The 20,584-nt window shown below is 40.4% G+C and overlaps 1 protein-coding gene across 6 annotated transcripts in view; it reads right to left on the bottom strand.

The window, feature by feature from the left end:
• Positions 1-20,584, bottom strand: part of PLCB4 (phospholipase C beta 4) — a 205,712-nt gene that overhangs the window by 138,979 nt on the left and 46,149 nt on the right. For 3 of the 6 annotated variants that reach the window (XM_054194796.1, XM_054194798.1, XM_054194800.1), the window contains exon 3: positions 13,729-13,843. The exons of the other annotated variants lie outside the window; for them this stretch is intronic. The gene's annotated coding sequence lies outside the window, so the exon portion shown is untranslated. The remainder of the gene's footprint in view (positions 1-13,728; positions 13,844-20,584) is intronic. 6 annotated transcript variants of the gene reach the window in all.

Below are 20,584 nucleotides of genomic sequence, written 5' to 3'. Positions count from 1 at the left end.
GCTGCTACGCTACTCACATGGTTGCACCTGGGCAGCTGTTTGTGAGACGCTAAAATTACTTTAGGAGGAAGAAAACCCAGCCAAACCCTGCCTCTTTGCTTCTTTTCTTTTTTTTTTTCTTTAATTTTCCATCTTCAGTTCACTGCTGAGGGTTAAGATTCGGATTGGCAAACAGACACATGAGCACAACTGAGGGAAGAGTATGTTACCGTTGAATAACGAGAAAAAGCAAATTGAGCTGAGACAGAGAGCTGCTAAAAAAGCTTTATACCCAGGGCATTATAAGATGGACCTGCATCCTCACTGCCTTACGTGTGCTTCAATTGCAGCATGCTAACAGCAGTTGGCATTTTACAAAATGCTAGAACTAGGGATTAATGTCTTAAAGGATTTAAAGGCTGTGATTTCAAGCTGCTTTACAACTGTACGGGACATTGACTTCTACAGAGGGTCGTAACAGGAGCAGTAAGAATGATACCCAAATGGATGTGGGGAAGAGAGTATTCAAAATGATGAGATTTTAAGAACTGGAATACAATTATGTGCCACATCTAGAGGACATTCATCAACAGGGATACTTGCACCAAAGCCAATAAACTATAGCAGAGGTTCTACAACTGGGTTAAAGGAAAGTACTTTTAAAGGGTATAGAGAGATGGATCTTCCTGAATAGAAGAAAAGTTCTGCTTTTAGCTTGGTCTCCTGTCACACTGATTTCAGCTGTAGCCTTCTCACCTAAACACCTGCATGTACAGAGGTGTTACTGTGACTGCCAGCAAAGTCACTTGCCCAACTGTCTGCTACCAGTATCATCCGAGTAAACCCAGTTTGAAGATTACTGCTTCACTGAAGGAATTTAAACTGCATAAGCCGCAGCAGTTAAAAGACGCTTCCATCTTTCTCCTACAGCCACCTCTATTCCACGAAAATCCTTGGATTCTGGGGATGTTCTCGTGTATGTTTTTGGCATCAAAATCCCTCACATCCCTCTTTGCAAAGGCTCAAGTTTTAAAGCTATGTACCCGCTCAAAGTATCCAGCAACAAGTTTGTTCTGTGGCTTTAAGTCTTAGTAGCTCATGGGAGCTCATTCTGCCTTAAAATGATAGTTACACACCACCCCTCCTTCCTGCAGCACTGTACTCAATCTGTTATATCATTTTCTCCACGCACTTTAGAACATTTAAAATGTAAAATAAGGAAGATCTCCAAAACCACAAGGCCATTTTAAGGAAAATATAAACACATACCCATACCCCAATCACAAAGATTTGCAGAATGGTCAAACAGAAGCCCACAGTTGCCACAGAAAGTAAAGAACCTTCTGTAAGACAGGCTGTGGCAGGAACAGAGTGAAAAAGCTAAGAAAATACTTTGACCACAGCAGTAACTGCCCTCATTCAGCTTGATGAAACCCACTGTTTGTTACTATTACTATATTATTACTACATTCCTTCGCCAATGACTCAGGAGCGATACAAAACTGTCACTGCGTAGCAGCCACGCTGAAATCACTGTGAGGAAACGAGCGGCCAACTCGGGGGGAATTAAAAAAGGACCATGCCCTCCCTTCTCCACACTCTGAAGGTACCAGGAGCGAGGTCCTCAGACCTCTTCCACGCTTCCCAACTACAGCAGGGTTCAAGGGACGTCCTTCCCCGAGCGCCAGCCGAAGAGAAGTGGTAAAGCAGCAAAATAGCTGTGAATTTCTTGGGAAATGGACCCAAATTTTGTGCTCAAAGGTGGAATATATACACATGGAATAGAAATTAAGTGCTAAACCCTAGCTAGCCTGCAACCAGTGAAAATAAAACAATTGTAAAAATTTATTTATGCTTGCTGATGATCTGGGTGCTATGAGTAGCACAATTCTGTCAAGGATTGCAAAGAAAAAAACTAAGCAGAAATATCAAGTGATGATTCCCAAAACTTTCACTTTGTGTTCTTAAGGATCAAACCTGGAAACAGAAAAATGTGGCCCCAGTGTGGTTGCAAAATAATTTATGAAGTTTTTTAGATGGTAGCAGTTTGACGGTATAAAAAGGTTGTAAAAACATAATAAAGTCACAGCAAAATAATACCATCTCAATAAAACATGGAACATATTTTACATTTAGTATTTCTGTTTTATTTCCTTTTTCTTCATAACTGAGAATAAAACAGATTTCCTCCTACGTATCCTCCTTCCACTGAAATGAATGAAAAAGAATACAGTGACTCTCATTATAACTCGCTTGGAGCATAATAAAGTATTTTGGAGAGTTGTAAGCGCCCATTCTCGGCTCGTGGTGACGGAAATAGAGAATCTATCATGACTTCTATATAGGCACTACTTAGCATTATTTGTTATTTTACTAAGGAAATAAAGACTTTAAACTGTCTGCTACATCCTTTAAGGCAATGATATTCTTCTCTAAGGTTTTATTTTACCATCTAACAATGAAGCCTATCACCTTATTTTTTCCTTTCTCTAACTCTTCTCTCTTAACCTGAATGAACTCAATTCTGTACATCACGTGCACCGTGGCTTAATCCAGCGTATCACCTGGACATACACTTCACTTACATCTGCAAGCAGGGCCACTGATTTCAACTGTGTGATGGATAATTATTGAAACGGAATCTGTGGTAATTATACATTCATTACCATTTCAACCAGAAATAACAGGGGAGCTATTATTTTGATCAGGAGCAGCAAGATGAACCATATGAGAATCATACTTTATTTAAATACAAACATTATTCCTTTTGAGACAAGACCAGGGTACTGACCCTGCCTGGACAGTCGGTCCATGGGGGTCACTTCGAAATAGACCTCAAATGTCATCCTCTGTGCTCTGTGGCAGGACCTCTCTGCCCCAGAAGGCCATGCCGCGGATGTTAACAGTGGTTTTCACCGCTGCCATTCCCATGGATGAACAAACATATGCCACAGGTCACCCCTGGCAAAGCAGCACAAGGAATTACGTGAGGCCTCCTGTAAAAATCTCACACCAAACACAAACAACTGTGACAAAGTTTGTTTTCAATTCCGACGCCTTGGTTGGGGACAGGGAAAATCCCTCTGCAGACCTGACAATGTTGCTAAGTCTCAATCAGCAGAGTTTTTGAAAGAGCAATCCAACCGATAACTATCACTGGAAGAAGACAAGACCTTTCTAATGCAACAAAATGTTGATTTCCTCAGGAAATTCCAGAAGATTCCAACAAAGTTGTCTCTTCTTGACTCCTGGAGAGTCTGGCTATTTACATTTCCGGATGTATTCATATAAGCCAGGCTCTGAGAGACTGGAAGCCACTGTGGCAGTCATTTATTCACAGCAGGATTTCTTCTACTGAAGTCAACTCAAGTTTGCTACTAGCCCAACGGCTGCTGGGTCTTGAGTCCCGGGACTATTCACACTCATGCACATAATGCTGTCCTATTTCTATTTTCGTTTTAAGCCAGCTAGTACGACACGCATCTGTGAGAACACAGTACTCACAGATCTCACTAAACCTTCTGCCATGTTTCTCATTTTAAAAAGCATGCCTTTTGGAACTAATACATGATAAATGAATCCATGAATATTTCCACATCATTTGAATGGTAATGGTTTCAGCACTGGAAGCTTCTTATTCAAGTAAGAGTTCATGAACATGCACAAATATACATGATGTCACTATGGTCAAATCATCCTGTTTAGAACTGAATAAAAACATATAGACATTTAATATACAACTGGAGTAAAAAAGTTCCCTTCTTAAGAACATTAAGTTAAACATTTCCAGTATCAGCCATAAAAACTAAACTAGGATGACATTTTCAGTTTGATGCATTTAGAGATATGAATAGACTATAATATTGAAGACACAAAGAAGTATAATTTATAAAGGAAATATGCAAACTTGCAGAGAGCCAAACATATACCTTCCTCCAAGTGGCTGGACTCTATGATGTAAACAGTTGAAGTTTTCATTTCATTTAATAAGACAATTCTGGCAAAGATTTTAATTCTAAGTTACTATTAAAATGATGAATTGTCGTTCATCACCCAGATGCTCTAATCCATTTCAATGTATGAATTAAATCTTACTCCAACTTTATGCTAACCCTGTTTCATTCTGTAATGGTTACCAGTAAAACGCCACAAAAAACTTCACGGGTCATTGCTGTTTACTACCGTTTTCCATGAAGCTTTATATAGAAGAAAACAGTATAAAGCACACCACTGCAGTTGGCATGTAAGATTATCCAACTTCAGTGAAAAATTAACAAAAAAGTAGACTGTCAAGTACTTCTGTCACCTTTTATTAAAAAAAATAAAAAAAATAAAAAAAATCAGTCCCAAGTATCCTGTTATGAAATTATAAGAACACTCTGAACAGACAACATACCATAAAGTTGCACTCCAATGCAGAAAGGACTTGATCTTTTAATCTTGCATATACTTAAGCCTATGATGGTACTCACTTCAATGAGGCTTGTCATGGAAAAATAGTAAGGCTAAATAATTATTTGCGAAAAGGAGAACAAAATAATCAGTCAATCCACTCTATGGGAAAGCTAAAGAAAAGCACGATCTAGAAATAGAGGAGCGTTCAGAGGAGCTCTTGCACGGAACAAGATTCAAGATTTTTTGCAGAGCTCCAAAACAACAAACAACGAGCAAAACCAAGAGTGATAAAAGACAGAAAAGTGCAAATGACCTATGTCTATATATTTTTCAAAGTGAGTTTGCTATCATTTTTTTGAGAGGAACTCTCCACTTGAACTTGACATAACTTGACAGTACCATTTTTGGGTTTTACTTTACTTATGAAAGTACAGGCAATAGCCTGCAGTCACTATATAATTTCTTTGCAACCTAAAGCTGCAAAGAAATTCTTTCCAAAAGAAAGATGCTTTTCTTTAGGCATTCTTAGAATTTCCCACAATCATTACTGAACAGAGGGACTATTCATTGTGATCTTATCACTTACTCCCACATATTATATATAGTCCAAAGTCTGCTTCGGTGCAGGCAGGTGGAATGCAAGCGATTTCAGCTGGACTGCGTTTGGCCATTACAGACTAATTACAAAGCTCTGTGGAATGAGCTTAGAGAAAATGCATGAAATAATTTACAACACAGCTACTTTGTGGTTTAAGAGGATCACAAATGAATTTGCATCAGATTTCTTTTTTAGAGTCAACCAAAAATTTCTCTGATCTCATATTCGCCGCACATTAAGAAAACTGAGAGAAACCAATGAATTAATATTTGTTGCTCTTTAAAAAAGTTGTATCACGAGAGCTGTAAAACCGCAGCTGAGCTGTAGAACTACAATCGTCCTTTTAGAACTGTACTGCGAGCTTTTACTAGCCATGTTCAAACTGCCTAGTATAAGATTAGTTTACAGCACTCGATCACTCTCTCCTTTCCCTTAGACTCCACAAGCTGCCAGAACAGTAACAAATTCCATTTCTGGCTTTTGCAGGCTACAATTTCTTCCAAGGATACCATTTTTCGAAGAATTTTGGTTATGAATCAGACAATGAGTAGGATTTTGAAATCAATGTGAATTCTGTCACTGACTTAAGAAAGCTAGGGATTTCATCCAAAGAATGTTAACATATGCTATTTAACATTATCTGCAATGTAAACTGTGATGTGAAATATAGTCTGACTGTTAAAAGAACCAGAAAACTGTCTAGCAGCTTCCTGGTTCATCATATTTCCAAAATTTTTCTGCTATAAACTCCAGCTCCTTTTTTTCCAGTCTGTGCATTACAACTTTTATTAAAAAAATAATAAAATTAAAAGGCATAAAAGGCTAACAAGTCGTTTCATCATGCAAAAACAGGACCATTCCTAAGTATACATTTTCACCAGTACCGTAGCTGACTTGTTTCAAGTTATCAAAATGATTGACTTGATGAAGACTGGAAATAGGAATGACAGGAAATTATACAAAGAATGGAATTCTTGACACTTTAAAGACAGAACTTCTTGTCTCAAAGCATCTGATCACCAATAAATTGACCCCCGTGCAAAGCGGCAGTCACCGTGACTCTTCTAGCTATATGGTTGGTGAGATGAAAGATGCGTTTAAAGATGCTTTGTGTTTTAAAACAGAAGAAAAGGGAACTAACCTGCAGAACCAGATTAGGGTTTTTATCAATACAAGAAGTTTGTTGTTGGAAGGAAAGCAGGCATGGCAAGCACTGTACGTCAAAAAAAGGCGACTATGCTGCGCAGCATCCCTGATCAAATGCCACACTACGGAGATGCCAGAGTAACCGCAAGTGGCCCGCAGGGACACTGTGCCCATGCTGTATGCAGAGCACGGTGTGAACCCCAGCAACGCCAGAGCATCCCCTACCAGATATCCAGGTTTTCCTTGCCTGGAAAGTCAGCTGGCTCCCTGCAGGCTCCAACTACAGCACCAGCCCTCCTGTAGGTAGCTTAGACTGCCAACGTCTTTAGATTAGGTGCAGATTTAAGCCTAGAGCTATCACCTGCTCTAGAGATGTAGCCTCAATATACGGGTTACAGGGGACAGCCTTTGCTACACCACAGTCAAAAATGGTGATTTACAATGGAAGTTCTTCTCGTAGATAACTCCCTACTATGTATAACTAGGATATCTGCTCCCGTTCACACAAAATTCTCTTTGAATTGTATGTCCAGCTAGACGAACAGTGAATTTCGAAGGGGATACGCTTTACCAGATTCTGTTGCAAATACTGCTTCGTAATTTGCATGTAAAGTTTCTGTTCTTAACTTTTATGTAAAGGTTCTTGCAATGTTTCATAACTTTTCTCTAGGTACTTGAACCATTCTGCTTATTTTAAGTGGATTACGTTACTCATGTAATTCTGTAGGGTAAATTAAAATAGATAAATGATATTTCATTACATTTTACAGGATTTCCAACAATCTCTGCAAAGTTTTATTGCATTTTTTTTCAATAGGGAAGAACAGGAATTCAAAGAAAAAAGCCTCTTAAATCCTTTGGTACTTCGAATTGCTAACTCTTCTGCGCTGTAATAGGCACATGTCTGTGGCAAAGAAAGCCAACAATTCCTCTGCCAAAAACTTGGAATCGTTTATGTGCACAACCAATCAAAAAGAAAATGTGCGCTGTTATCTGACGTGTAAGATATCTTCCAATCGCAAGTTAGAATTTAAATGGTGCTTTATATGAATCACTGTGTATTAGGCTAATTTTGCCTTTATTTGCGTATGTGTATCCATCTTATTTGCACTTCTAGAAAACAAAACTGAATAAACAAATGGTTCACAATTGATTAATCCAACTCAACTGGTACATATTTTATTTCATTTATTTTTTAAAAAGGAAAACGTCTTATGCGTGCCCCAACTATGCTATCATTTAACAGTAATGTACCCGAGCTGCCTCTACGTCGATGAACCTTTGCTTTTCATCAATCTGCAGTCCACCACTGTTCCCTACCAGCAGCTCCGTGCCATCCATTCCTATCACCTGTTTCCCCACGCCATCGACAGTCTTCCACCCACCCATAAAAAGCTCTTTTATGCCACTAAGAGATTACAACTCAACCCTTCTCCCTTAATTAGTAGGGCTGTTAATTTAGGAAGATATCATTGACTTAAAATCTGATGCATTTCAAATAAAACAGTAACAGACCCCTCATTAGAGCTTCAATCTATCTGACTACTGGCCCATTTTTATGATTTATGATTAATACTATTTATGATAGTATTTTTCAATGTCTTATGCTTTTCTTGCATGCTATTGTCCAAGCGAAAGATAATTCCACCCTCTGCCACTCCCATAAATGTTCTCCAGTTAAAAATAAATCAGACAACAAAAATAAAAGTAACAGTGAAAGCGCCCAAGTGTGCAACTTCACGCAGTGGAACTGCTCATGAAGCTGAAGGCATAAAGCAAACATTACAAATAACATTAACAGCTGTCAAGGTAAAAATCTCCTGTACTTTACTTCTTTATTTTATCTTTCAATTGCAGCATACTAATAGCGGTCCAGAAGTGCTTGAAACAGCCTGTAACCTTTAAGATACCTCAGATATTCTGAAGGATGCATAACGTGTCTGACAACAAGAAAAGTATTAGAAAAAAAGGCTTCATAAAAGTCAAAGTATTTATTCAAAAAAGTTAAATATTTGTTTGCTCTTTCTTTTTCTCAACCATCATAGCTCTTTCCAATGAGCAAGGCCTAACCTCCAATGGAAGACTGATTTATCTTACCTCTATCCGCTTTGCATCATTAAAATACAAAGTACATATCCTCTTGTAGGGTAGAGAAATCAATTTTTACTAAGATGACTGCTTTCATCCTTGGCCTTATATTCATTCAATTAAGCCAGTAAAACAAAGAAATACAAATTTTACAATATTATAAGGCAAAATCATAATCAATACAATTTAAATTCAGGTGGGAGTTGAATTGTATTGATCAAAACCTACCAGAAAATAAATTTCAAAAAAATTTTCTTATCCAAACAAGTCTGAATGGCACAAAGCAACAGTACAGAACTATTAATTATACAAAAGTATTCTGAAATAAGTAAAGGTTTGTTTATTTACCCCAATGCTATTCTCAATCTAACCATCCCTTTATACATCAGCTTCTCTGTGAAAAAAACCAAATGGCACAAGAACATGCCTGCAAACGTGTTGGCGTTAAATCTGCTGCCCTTTAGCACTGGGATTGCCGCATGTGCAGACGTGCTCAGCCTCCCAACATTAACGATGCCCAGGGGTGCGATGCTGCAGGGGGCTGCTGCCTCTCGGCCTGGGTACCCAGCCGTAGCTGCTGCTCCAGGGATGCTGACATCTCTCTCAGCTCTGCTGCATCGCTACCGCCACCCACTCAAGCAAGGCAGACGGGAGCCCCTTCAAACGTAACTCCCAGGCTGCACTCACGCAGACACAGCTGCAGGACAGACACAGCACAACCACAGCAACAACTTAACTCTGACGCTGCATTCTCTCAGTCCTTCTCCCTGTGCGAAACCAACTCCTTCTCCTAGGGACTGAATTGTCTCACCCTCTACTGCAGGGCACAACAAATCATTATGCCAGAACGACTTGTACAGAGCACAGAGGAAAGGAAAAAAGCAGAAGAGGGGAAATTAATTACTCTTTGCCTTCCCAAAGCCAGGCACACAACTGCAACCCACACGCTGTAGTACCTTATCCTCCCTTACCAGAAAACTCCACCAGCTGATCCAGTACTGCTTGGGCTGAGGGTGACTCTCAGAAACAGAGGGCGTTCATTATCCGTCGTATCTGCCATCCGAGCACACAACCAGCCTTACTGCAAACCTATGAAGTGATCTGTTAGCCCATGTCATTCTCTCACACTAGCCCTCTCTTCCTTCCACATCTCTCTATTGATTTTGAAGCAAGCGAACAGTGTTTTTAAGAAGGCACAGCTTCTGCATTAAAGACAGGCTAAGCAGTGCCTAAAGTCCGGAAGCAAAGTGCTAAATTCAGGACAGAGATCCTGTATTTCAAGTGCTCCGTGATAAATACTGTGATAAATCACAGCATAAAGCAAATAAATACCTGCGTCTGCATTATCACATCATCATCAGACAACACTAGATCATCACTGCCTCTTGCTTCATAACACTACCTAACCTAGAAACCAAATTATCTGGTGCTGTCTCTGCAGTTATTTCCCATTTTGCTCATCAAAAAAAAAAAAAAAAACCCCAAAGAAACAAAAACCCCATCCAAAATATGGCAAAGATGAGTTACTTGCCTTCTAATTTTGCCAAAATCTTCTTCTAGGAAATGAAATAAGAATTCCCTTGTGCTATATTGCAAACGGAAATAACATGCTACGAGAGAGGTAAATGAATGCTGTACTGCAGCTGAACAAGGCAATAAAAGCATTGTGACAAATGGTTCCCGTGCCCTACCATATATACTATTTCCCAGTTATGATTAAAAGCAGAGACAAGTTAAAAGGAATGATAATATCGATTCTGCTTGACATACATTTCCTACCAGACAGCAAACTACTGTGAAAGAACGCCTGGTGACAGATTTTATAGTCAAACACAAACCAGCCCCACCCAGCAGACCACCCAGATCATTAAATACAGTTATATTACACGTTTCCTGATCAGATCCATTTTGTAAGTAATATTTTTATGGTTTAAATTCCAGAAAATAAATGCTCTTAATCACAGTCATCAAGTATTGGCCCCAATCTATTTAACTCTATGGTTGTCTAGAGCAGGAGCTGGGTCTTGTGCTGTTATTAAAGTGGATGTATAACTAAGACTTCACCTGCTCTTACCCAAACATTCCTTAGTGGGCACTACGGAGTAGTGGTACCGCACCCACTGCTTGTGTTACTCGCCTTTTGGGGTTTTTTTGCGACTGTAACTACCATGTACTGGCAATAACCTCTTGGTACAATGCAAGCCAGCCACAACTTCCTCCCAGTACAGGTCACGCAGCCCTCCTGACTCCAATTCCGGTCCAGTCACTCCTACGCTTGCCGTGTGAATGGAGAGAGCAGAATCCTCCCTTGTCAGCAGTTCAGTCTCCCCTTTGGCAGTAGCAATACCTGAATATGCCAAATGTAGGGAAGGGAAACGCACAGGAAAAGGCAGTCAATTAATTTTTAACCGCATTTTTTCGTTTTTGGAAGAGAGAGAAGAATTTTAAAACACTCATATGTTTATAGGAGAAATGGGAAAGTATCTGCAGATACAGCCTAATCAATTTTTTCCCTTATGTTGGATCTAGCCTAGAGCGAGGCACATACTCCCAATCCTCCAGATCCCTAACACAATAAGGCATATGAATTGATACGCACATGGAAGAAAGGCCCAATACAACAAAATAAACATCTATTTTCACTAATCTTACAATATTGTATCTGCAAACGGTGCTTCTTAGGGATGGGATGTAGTGAAAAGCTTCTAAAAAAAGCATTCAGTTTTACATTTATAAGAATCTATTAATTCTGTAAAGCTCAGCTGATAAGCTCCTGTTAATTATAATGCTTTCTGTGCATTGCCTTTCATGTGAAGTTCTGGAATTGCTTGGAAAATCTTAATTAGGTCTCAAAACACTACCGTGAAGAAGGCATGTTCTCTTAGCACAGAAGACAAGGTGCAGACAGCTTACGTGATTTGCCAAAGGTCACCAAAAGGCTCTGGTCCTAAATGGCACTGGGCAGCCGGCAGCAGAGCTGTTCTCTCCCACGCCCTCGTCCCTAGTCACACCTCATACCCACCACATCATATACTTCTGTCCCCCACGTAAATATCTTATGCCTTCTTTGACTTTCAGTCAAAGTCCCGATTGAGCTGGAGTCCACAGAGACTGAAGAGTTTTTCCATGGAAGATACGCTCTCAGTTTGGGGCAGCTGTGTGAATCTCTCTTCTTTAATCTGAACTGGTCTACACAGACACAACTGTTCATTAAAGCTAAAGCAAACTCTGGCTGGTATAATTAGATGTTGTGCCTGGAAGGCTGGGATATCTTATAGCATCAAAGGTTTAAAATCTCATTTTCAGCCCCGCCTGATTACTTAAACCACTACTATAAAACTACAATGGATAAAAATCTCATCTGAAGCTGATTAAATCTTTACTGATGTAATGGAAGAATAGCAAACAATCAATTTACATTTTTCTATGGATATTTACCTCTAGTGCAGCCTTTGGTAATGCAATGGAGCACACTGGCTGCCAACTTCCTCTAACTTAAGTCCAAAACTTCCATTTCTTGCTGCCAATCACCTGCTTCACCAAATCACAAACACTAAAACGTGCTTTTATTTGTTTAAAATCAAGACGATAATTCAATTTGAAAGGATTTACAATAGCTGTAACACAAAAGTGAGCTGAGGTGGCAAGATGACGAAGTTGTAAAAGAAAAGTTCTATCCCATAAACCAACAGAAATGCTAAGGCCAAAGACGCCCGATTCTTTAGTTGCTATCTAAAGTATATTCAGCTTCCCACATGGATTTGTATCAACGTGTCTAACGGGATATTTGATGAATACACACTGTGCACCCATAACTAGAACCAGATCCACTCAAGACACCTCAAAAATCCCCACTTCCCAGGCGTGATCAGCACGCACAGCACAGAACAACCCAGAGCACTTCGTGCTTGCCAACACGTTCTCAGGAGAGCAGGTTCTGGTGACAGCAAACCTGAGGTATTTTTCTGCTCTCCTGAAAAGTTGGCATTTCCCACAGAACCTGACTGACAGCTCAGCTTCAGGGGGGTGAGGGTGGAGGTGAAAATCAATTTCACACTGTCAGCATATATTCAACCCGCTTTAAACGTTACCTAAACCAAAGCAAATAATGAGTAATCCATGCTTTTCAGTGAGGTAAAGCTAGTGAAGTTGGTGTATCCAAGATATTAGTCATTCATTAGGCTGAGATAAGTTTCATTTTTGAACAGGGAACGGACCACTAACAAATTATTCCTCTTCCTTTCACGTTTGGTCACAGTTTAGGCTGCATATTTAATCACTCCCTGCCAATACAAGATACACTTTCATTCTTATTAGAAATCATTCTGCTGCTTCACACTATTCATTAATTTGAAACTCTCGCATTTGGAACCATCATTTACCATTCAAACAGTACTTGGTGACATGCAGAGACTAAAGAGTTGTCAAACAGAATGACACGCAGTTTTTAAATGTGAACAAAGCAATAAAAGCTTTCAGGGAAAAAAACAGCCTTGCAAATAGCATTTGGAAGTTGTGACTGTGGGCAGAGCCAGCAACACCAGGGGAAAAAAAAAAAAAAAAAAAAAAGAAAAAAACCCCTTGAATGAAAAAAAAACTGATAAAACTGAGTTAAAATGTTTCTCACACAGGTCCCATTGGTGAAAACCCTGACAGGGAAAGTGAAGACCTGGCCCTAACTAAAACCAAATAAAAATGTGGTCACCCCAGTACTTTCACATACCAATAGCGTGAAAACTGGAGTTTGCTGCTGCACTTAGAGCAATGCTAGGAATATATAAGTGCATGTTTGGCCCCAAAGGGCACTGGCAGGTTAAAAACCAAATAAATCCAGTCTTACGGCCCTCAGGGAACAGCTCTCATCAGATTATATGGACACATAATCCAAACCAAATCAGTCGATACTTGGAAAACACACAGAACACACTAATTCCCTGAATCCACTTGCAAAACGAGCCAGAGCCCCCTTGTTTATATCTCAGATCGCAAGGAAGCTGAAGATAGGCTGTGTTAATTTTATATAGTGTTTTTTAATTAAATCTTTCTGGCTACTCGGAACCCAATTTTCTCTTCATATTATGAATCTTTATTGGACGTCTGTAAATAGAACATGGATGCATTTCCATATAAAGAGATCTAAATATACCACCCTTCACTAATGGAAAAAAACAGAAAACCTCACGTTAACTAACAACCCATCTGATCTTTCACAAACTTTACACGCACATCCATAGAAATTATTAATACAGCTCACGCTGCTACAAATCAGTCCTTCTGAATAACATAAGGGCACAAGTAACGGATATCACTGACATTTCAGCGCAGCTCTCCACGGCTAAAGAAACACTTCATTAAACCCAATGAAAAGAAGGAGTACCAGGGCTGGAAAACAATGGCTTTTGAATTCCTGGTGTTACTGAAACTAGGTTGGCATTTTGCCACAGATTTTAGCAGAGGCTGAAATCACAAGTCAGTCTGGAGAGTGCCAGGGAAAAAGCAGCAGAATTCCCCACTGTGCCTACCTGAAGGACAAACGCCCGGTTTTGCAGAACTGGGTGTCGGTAGCAGCTGTAAGAGCAACACCTTGAGAGGAACCTCTCCTCCTGCTTTCTAACCATGAAAGAATGTAAGAGAAAACTGAAAAAAAAAATAAAAAAAATAGCTCAGTGAAGAGTTTTAGGATTTGGGGTGTGTGTGTTGTTTTTACAGGGGATTTCAAGCTTCATGATAGTTTCATGGTTTCTCTTCATTCATAATTATTGCAATAACAGGGTTTTTCCTCAGGTCTTCATAACTAATTCAAGTTGTACGTTGGGGTTTGCAGACGTATCTCAACAGACAATGGGTTATGCCTACTCCTGATCATGTTAGGTGATGGTAGGCAGATAGTCCAGCGGGTTCTCTGAACTCAGGTTACTCCTTCTGCCACATGCAAGTCATCACAACTTCCAATACGCTGATCACACTGCAGAAAACATCACGCATTTAAGCTGTAGCGTAATGAGGCTAAAAAAAAAAAAAATCTCTGAAGTTTTAGAATCTATCCATATTTTGAACATGTAATCAAATAAAGCGTTCATCCTGTGTATTGTCTAATGCGCATGCATCTTCATCAGGGATAAATCATTTTTCTTCAGATATATAAAAAAAATGTTTATCACTCAATCCACTCAACTGCTCGTTTTATTCAATAAAAAAATGTATTTTAGCAATAAAGTGCAAAACCACGACGAAACCATTGGCTTTAGAAGGTAAAACAGCAACAGATAATTCTATTTACCTTTCATAACATATACATTTAAGCTAAAAAGCAAAAAGTGTTGCATATACTGTTTTCAAAAAGTATCCTACACAACAAAAAAGGGAAGGCTGGTTTCATTTCCCGGCATTGCCTCTTAATAGCCTGAGAACTAAATACCTCTTATGGAATGCTGGCAACTACATGACTCAATTATTAAAATGACTGCAACACCGTTCAATAATTTGATTGTCTGTACCAAGAGCTGCTAGATACTGAATGGTTCTGAAAATACAGGACTCGTTTAACCAGGAACCGAGATTTCTCATAATCTCACCAATTATTTAAGAGGGAAGAGTTCAAGTTTTAAGAGCTTTTGACTACTGTCTCAAGCCGTAAAGCCTGAGTCATACAAGAATTAGCTTATGATTCTGATGCTAAGTCATCTCAGCAGGAATGCAAGGATAATTCTTGGTTTTAGTTATCATATAGTATCACAAAAGGAAAAAAATAATAGATTTTTAAAAGTAGCAAAGTTATTTAACAGGCAGTTAAGCAAAAGCCAGAGAGTCCCAGACAGGAAAGTTTTCTTGTCTAGGGAATCACGGCAAGCAGTTAAATTTTACAGAGCCTGAATTGCACGTGTAATGCTACAGGGAGTCCTAGTGTGCATTTGTGTATTCATTAGCGGCTTTGGAGGGAAGAGGGCAGGGACCAACACTCCTAAAGCAAGGGTGAATATGAGCCACTTCCCTTAATTTTCCATGGGAGAGCAAGCAAACCCGGTTACATCCCTGTTCCTACCAGCAAGCTGTCACACCTTTCAGGCAAGTCATTGTTCCCTCATTATCGGTCCATGTCATGCCATTAGCATTCGATTATCATACACTCTCTGATGCACTTTCTTTCTTTGCCACTCACCTTTCTCACCTCTTCACAGCAACAGTGACATTACCTTGAAATGGTAATAAATCGATGAAAGCCAGTAGCCAGCACCAAGTCTGAACTAAATTCGCTTCCTCTTCAAATAGTTTCTTCCTCACTTAATTGTCTTTTACTTTGACCCAGATTACTAATAGGGCTAGTTTAAAGTTTTCCACTCAAAACTGAGATTTTTTACGGAAAACATGCATTTGATTACATTAAATTTTGCCTGACCTCCATTCTCTTCAGTGATTCAGTTTTTGGGCTGTCATCATCATACCGACACTCTCACCCAATCTTTTTTCCTGAAGAGAAAAGAAGCTGTGATCCACTGTAGTTCCACACATTTCTGGGTGCGGACTACGCATCTTGTGTTTGTGTGCTTGGCCTCTCAAACACTGCGTACAGCCGTACGAAAGCTTTTGTCACGTCTGTCACTACAGCTGTTTTCCAGTTCACCTCACTGAGACGCTCTGCAAAAACTGATGTGTATAAAAGTAAAACAAAATGTAATAAATTACAATAAAACAGAAAACACCAGCTTTGCCAGTCCTCAGGTTATTTCCAATCAAAGTCAAATGCTTAAGGAAACTTGCCAAATTTCTTTTATTTCCAAGTGAAATGATGACCCTATTTGCTTATCACACCTGGTGGAATTCTCAAGTGTGATATTATTTAGGTTTTGTAGATGCACTGAACTAAAGGCTGTCAGCAAACTCAGCTATGTTAGGAGGATACTGGAAGTACACTTTAACCTATCACAGGCTACTTCAGAGACGAGGTTTTTAAAAAGGCTTCTAAAACAAGCACCAGACCAAACGAGGATTTTGTCAATGAGTTTACTACACAGTACTTTGTTACTGAAAAAAAATCTTCTTCCTTCCCCTAAAATCCTTTGACAGAAAGCAGATGATTTCATTCACTGTGACTTGCAAAGAAACTCAATGAGGGCAGCATTCCAGATTGCCTTCCGGACACAACATGACATCCCCATCACCCCCAGGGGAAACACACGCCAATGTTGAAATTCCTACTGGAACATGTGCTCCCTCTTCACTTGGAAAAAAAATCTCACAAGCCGAAGAGCCTCAGCTGCTGTGTGATACCACGTGCCAAAGCAGAGATAAAGTCTTTGACATCATTCAACCTCAAAGAGTAGAAACTCTTTATGTAACCATGAAGACTAGTTTTAAGTAGCAAGATTTCTTAAAACAACACTTACATGACTTGAAATGCCCCAAACTCCTTCTCTTCCCTTCTTCCCCCATCAGTGCTATCTTTACATGAGTATCAGCAATACCCACTCCCCCCCTCTCCATACTGGCTATGCTAAGGAAACCGCAGCAGTATAAACCTGTTCTTAGTATCTACTGGCAAAGTATTAATATAAAATAACGTGTTCTGAAAGAAACGTATGTGCTTACATCTTGAGTTAGCCTGGACAGTCCCAAAAGGACAGAAGTTATTACCTACTCCCTTTTGGAGACTTACAATACAAGCAGGCTGGTGGAATGCCCTGTTTTTCCCCAAGGATCGTCTCATACAACAAAGATCAAATGAGATGAAAAAGTTGCCTTACAGAGCGAGCACCAGCAAATTTCAAAGCAGTAGAAACACAAAGTGAATTAGAACATGATCCTATAAAAAGGAGGTCTGGGTTTTAATCTCTGATCTGACAATGCCTGGCTACCTATCCTTGAACAGTACACTTAGCCTTTGTGTTCTACCATCTGTAAAACGGGATAATGCCATCTCATGGCACTCTTTTAAGGTTTAATTAATTATTGCTCGCAAAGGACTTCAACTTTCTCAGCTGTAAGGCATTTATTTATGTGTTAGTATCATCCATAATGTTGATATTTGTAACTTACGGCCCTTAGCAGTCAACCCCAACTAACAAAGCCAAACCACGTTATGTATGTAAAACCTGTGGTGCCATTACATACAAACATACAAAAGATTGTGCAAATTAGTTAAATTAAGCCTCAGACTCCGTTACAAAGGAACCTATTTGACTTTCCCACACAGGTAAATTCTCCTTATCTAAATGCCGCAATCAGTCTAAAAGGAATATTCTCATATTAAGCACTGGACAAGATTTTAAGAGCTTTCAACACTCCTGACAAAGCCCCTGCCTAAGAAATAGAATTAGTGAAGATCTGTAAATACAAGTAGAGCACTAAAAACGTTTTGGCCTCTAGAAGGAAGTGGTTAACAGTTTTAAGGTAACAGGAAAGACAATTACGTGCAGAAGACACAGGTGGTTGTACAACAAGCTCTTTTCTTTTGGGGCTGCCATCTTTCCCCTCCATAAAAAGGTGTCTGGTAATAGACGGGAAAGAGGTGGGGCTGCTCCCACAGGACCTCTGATCAACCTTTGGGACTGTATTTTTACATGAAACTGATACAGCTCTTTCTTACTCTGATTTTACAAAACAATGGCTTTATTCTGAGCTACTGTAATTATGTCATCTAACAATCTCTAGATATTCCCTTCTAGATTATGCCAGTATGGATGTTGAAGGTATCAAGGCCATCCTTACATGAAGAGACCTTGCTCCCCTTTGAGACAGGACTGCAGAACATGCTCATCATTCAACCCAGGCACCCAGGGCTCCGCTACACCTCTGCAGTGCAGTTCTGCATCCTCATTCAGCTCTTTATGCAACTTGAACATCTAAAGTACTGCTTCTCCACAGCTCAAATGTGGGGCCAGATGAGGGACTCCTGCCCAAAACCGTTACAGATTGAATCCTTCATATGATTCAGGTACTGCTCTACTTATTTACACAGATAAGTGTGATATAGCATGGATTAGAAAATTAATATTCACTCCAAACGCACTGCAGCTAAAAACCTCAGTACAGAATGCTCTATTTAATAAATTCTCCCAGTTCTGGTAGTGTCTCTCAAGGTTCAAAAAACCAAATGAGGATTTTAGACTAAAAAAAACCAAAACCAGCTGATCTTATTATTCAGTATTTTATTTCATGAGAAAGTGAACTTCCAGATTTTTTGTTATGAGCATAGTCTGCCTTCAACTCAGAAATACAACCAAAAATGCTAGCTGTGATCATCAGCAATTCCTTCCTTTCCATGTGCGTTTATAGTTAGATGCTGCACCCTATCAATTATGCAAACAACTACTTTTCCACTTCAAGTCTCAGATACAAAAAAAAAAAGAAAGGCTAGTTATTTTTAAAATTGCTTTTAAGAAACCAGTGAGAATCATCAAAATTGATAAGGATTCCTTATCGATTTCACTCTGCTCTTGCACAGGAATATGATGACCAGAATACACTGAGACTAAGCTCCTCGCTGAAAAGCAAGGCTGTTGAACTGTCTTTGCCAGAGGAGCGAGAGAAGATCCTGTCTCTGCAGCAGGCCGTGGATATCGGCATGGCAAGGACATACACACATGTACCATATTCTCATAGCAATCAGGAGGCTGTATGAATATCAACAGGTAACACGCTGGAGGGAAGGGATGCCATCCAGAGGGACCCCGACAGGCTTGAGAGGTGGACCTGTGCAAACCTCATGAATTTCAACAACTCCAAGTGCAAGGTCTCCACCTGGGCTGGGCAATTCCAAGTGCAAATAAAGGCTGGGCAGAGAATGGACTGAAAGCAGCCCTGAGGAGAAGGACTTGCGGGTGTTGGTGGATGAGAAGCTCAACATGAGCTGGCAATGCAGGCTTGCAGCCCAGAAAGCCAACCACATGCTGGGCTGCATCAAAAAAAGTGTGGCCAGCAGGTTGAGGGAGATGATTCTGCCCCTCTGTTCCGCTCTGGTGAGACCCCACCTGGAGTACTGCATCCAGCTTTGGAGTCCTCAGCACAGGAAAGACATGGACCTGCTGGAGCACCTCTCCTATGAGGACAGGTTGAGCGAGTTGGGCTTGTTTAGCTTGGAGAAGAGAAGGCTCCAGGGAGACCTTAGAGCCCCTTCCAGTACCCAAAGGGGGCCTACAGAAAAGATAGGGAGAGACTCTATCAGGGAGTGTACCCATAGGACAAGGAGTAATGATTTTAAACAGAGAGGGTAGATTTAGGTTAGATATGAGGAAGAAGTTCTTTGCTCAGAGGGTGGTAAGACACTGGAACAAGCTGCCCAGAGAAGTTGTGGATGCCCCATCCCTGGAAGTGTTCAAGGCCAGGCTGGATGGGGCTTTGAGCAACGTGGTCTATGGGAGGTGTCCCTGCCCAGGGCATGGGAGTTGGGAACTAGATGACCTTTCAGGTCTCTTCCAACCCAGACCATTCTATGATAAATCACCTGTAACTTGGGTTTACTTCAGCCATTTATAACGTATTAATGAATAACCAAGAACGAGGTTGCACTGTTAGACAAGAAGGCTTGCGCAAATGTAATGCTAGTATGAGAAAACAAAGGAAAATTTATTAGCTAATGAACAGGTTGGCCTACTCCTTATATTCCAGTTGGGATGTTATGTTCTGGAGAGGTGGACGATTAGCTGGGTAAACAACTAGGTGGCTGGGCTCAGCATCTCTGCAGAAAAGATCTGGGGGTCCTGGCAGCAAAGAGTGAGCAGAGGACAGGTCAGCAACATGCCCTGGCAGCAGAGAGTGTCAACAGCATCTTGGGCACAGCTAAGAGGTCAAGGGAGGTGATTATCCACTTCTACTCAGCACTTCTTAGACCACATCTGTAATAGCATCCAGTTTTGGGATCCCTAATACAAGAAAGACTTTGACAAACTGATGCAAGTCCACCAGAGGCCACAAGACCACCAGGGCCTAGAGTACTTGCTCTGTAAGGAGAGACTGTAGGATCAGGGCTTGACTACCCTGGAGAAAGGATGGCTTTAGAGGACACCCAACAGCTGCTCCACTAATACCTATGATGATGTTATCAAGGGGGTGGACCAGGTTCTTCACCGTGGTGCAAACTAGGAGAAGGGAAGACAATAATCATCAACTGAAAGAAGACAGCCTTCCCTTTTCTGTTTCCAGTTCTACTGTGGCACCCTAAACAGGAGAGGCAAGGCAGGACAGGCCACAGGAGGGTGAAGCAGATGGGAAGGAAATGAAGGGGCTGTGTAGTCTCACCACAATCTAGCACTCAAGAGTGGAGCAGAACTTGAGCCCCATCCACCGCCAGTTCCTACTGCTGCTCGAGGCTGAGAGAAAGGCTTCAGCAGACGCACCACCATGAACTGAGAGCTGACTAGCTGACTTTTCAGCTGATTAGCC

Source organism: Rissa tridactyla, chromosome 3 (assembly GCF_028500815.1).
Source record: "Rissa tridactyla isolate bRisTri1 chromosome 3, bRisTri1.patW.cur.20221130, whole genome shotgun sequence".
NCBI lineage: Eukaryota > Metazoa > Chordata > Aves > Charadriiformes > Laridae > Rissa > Rissa tridactyla.
Note: the sequence above shows the minus strand (reverse complement) of the source record. Positions and strands in the feature narration are given on the sequence as shown.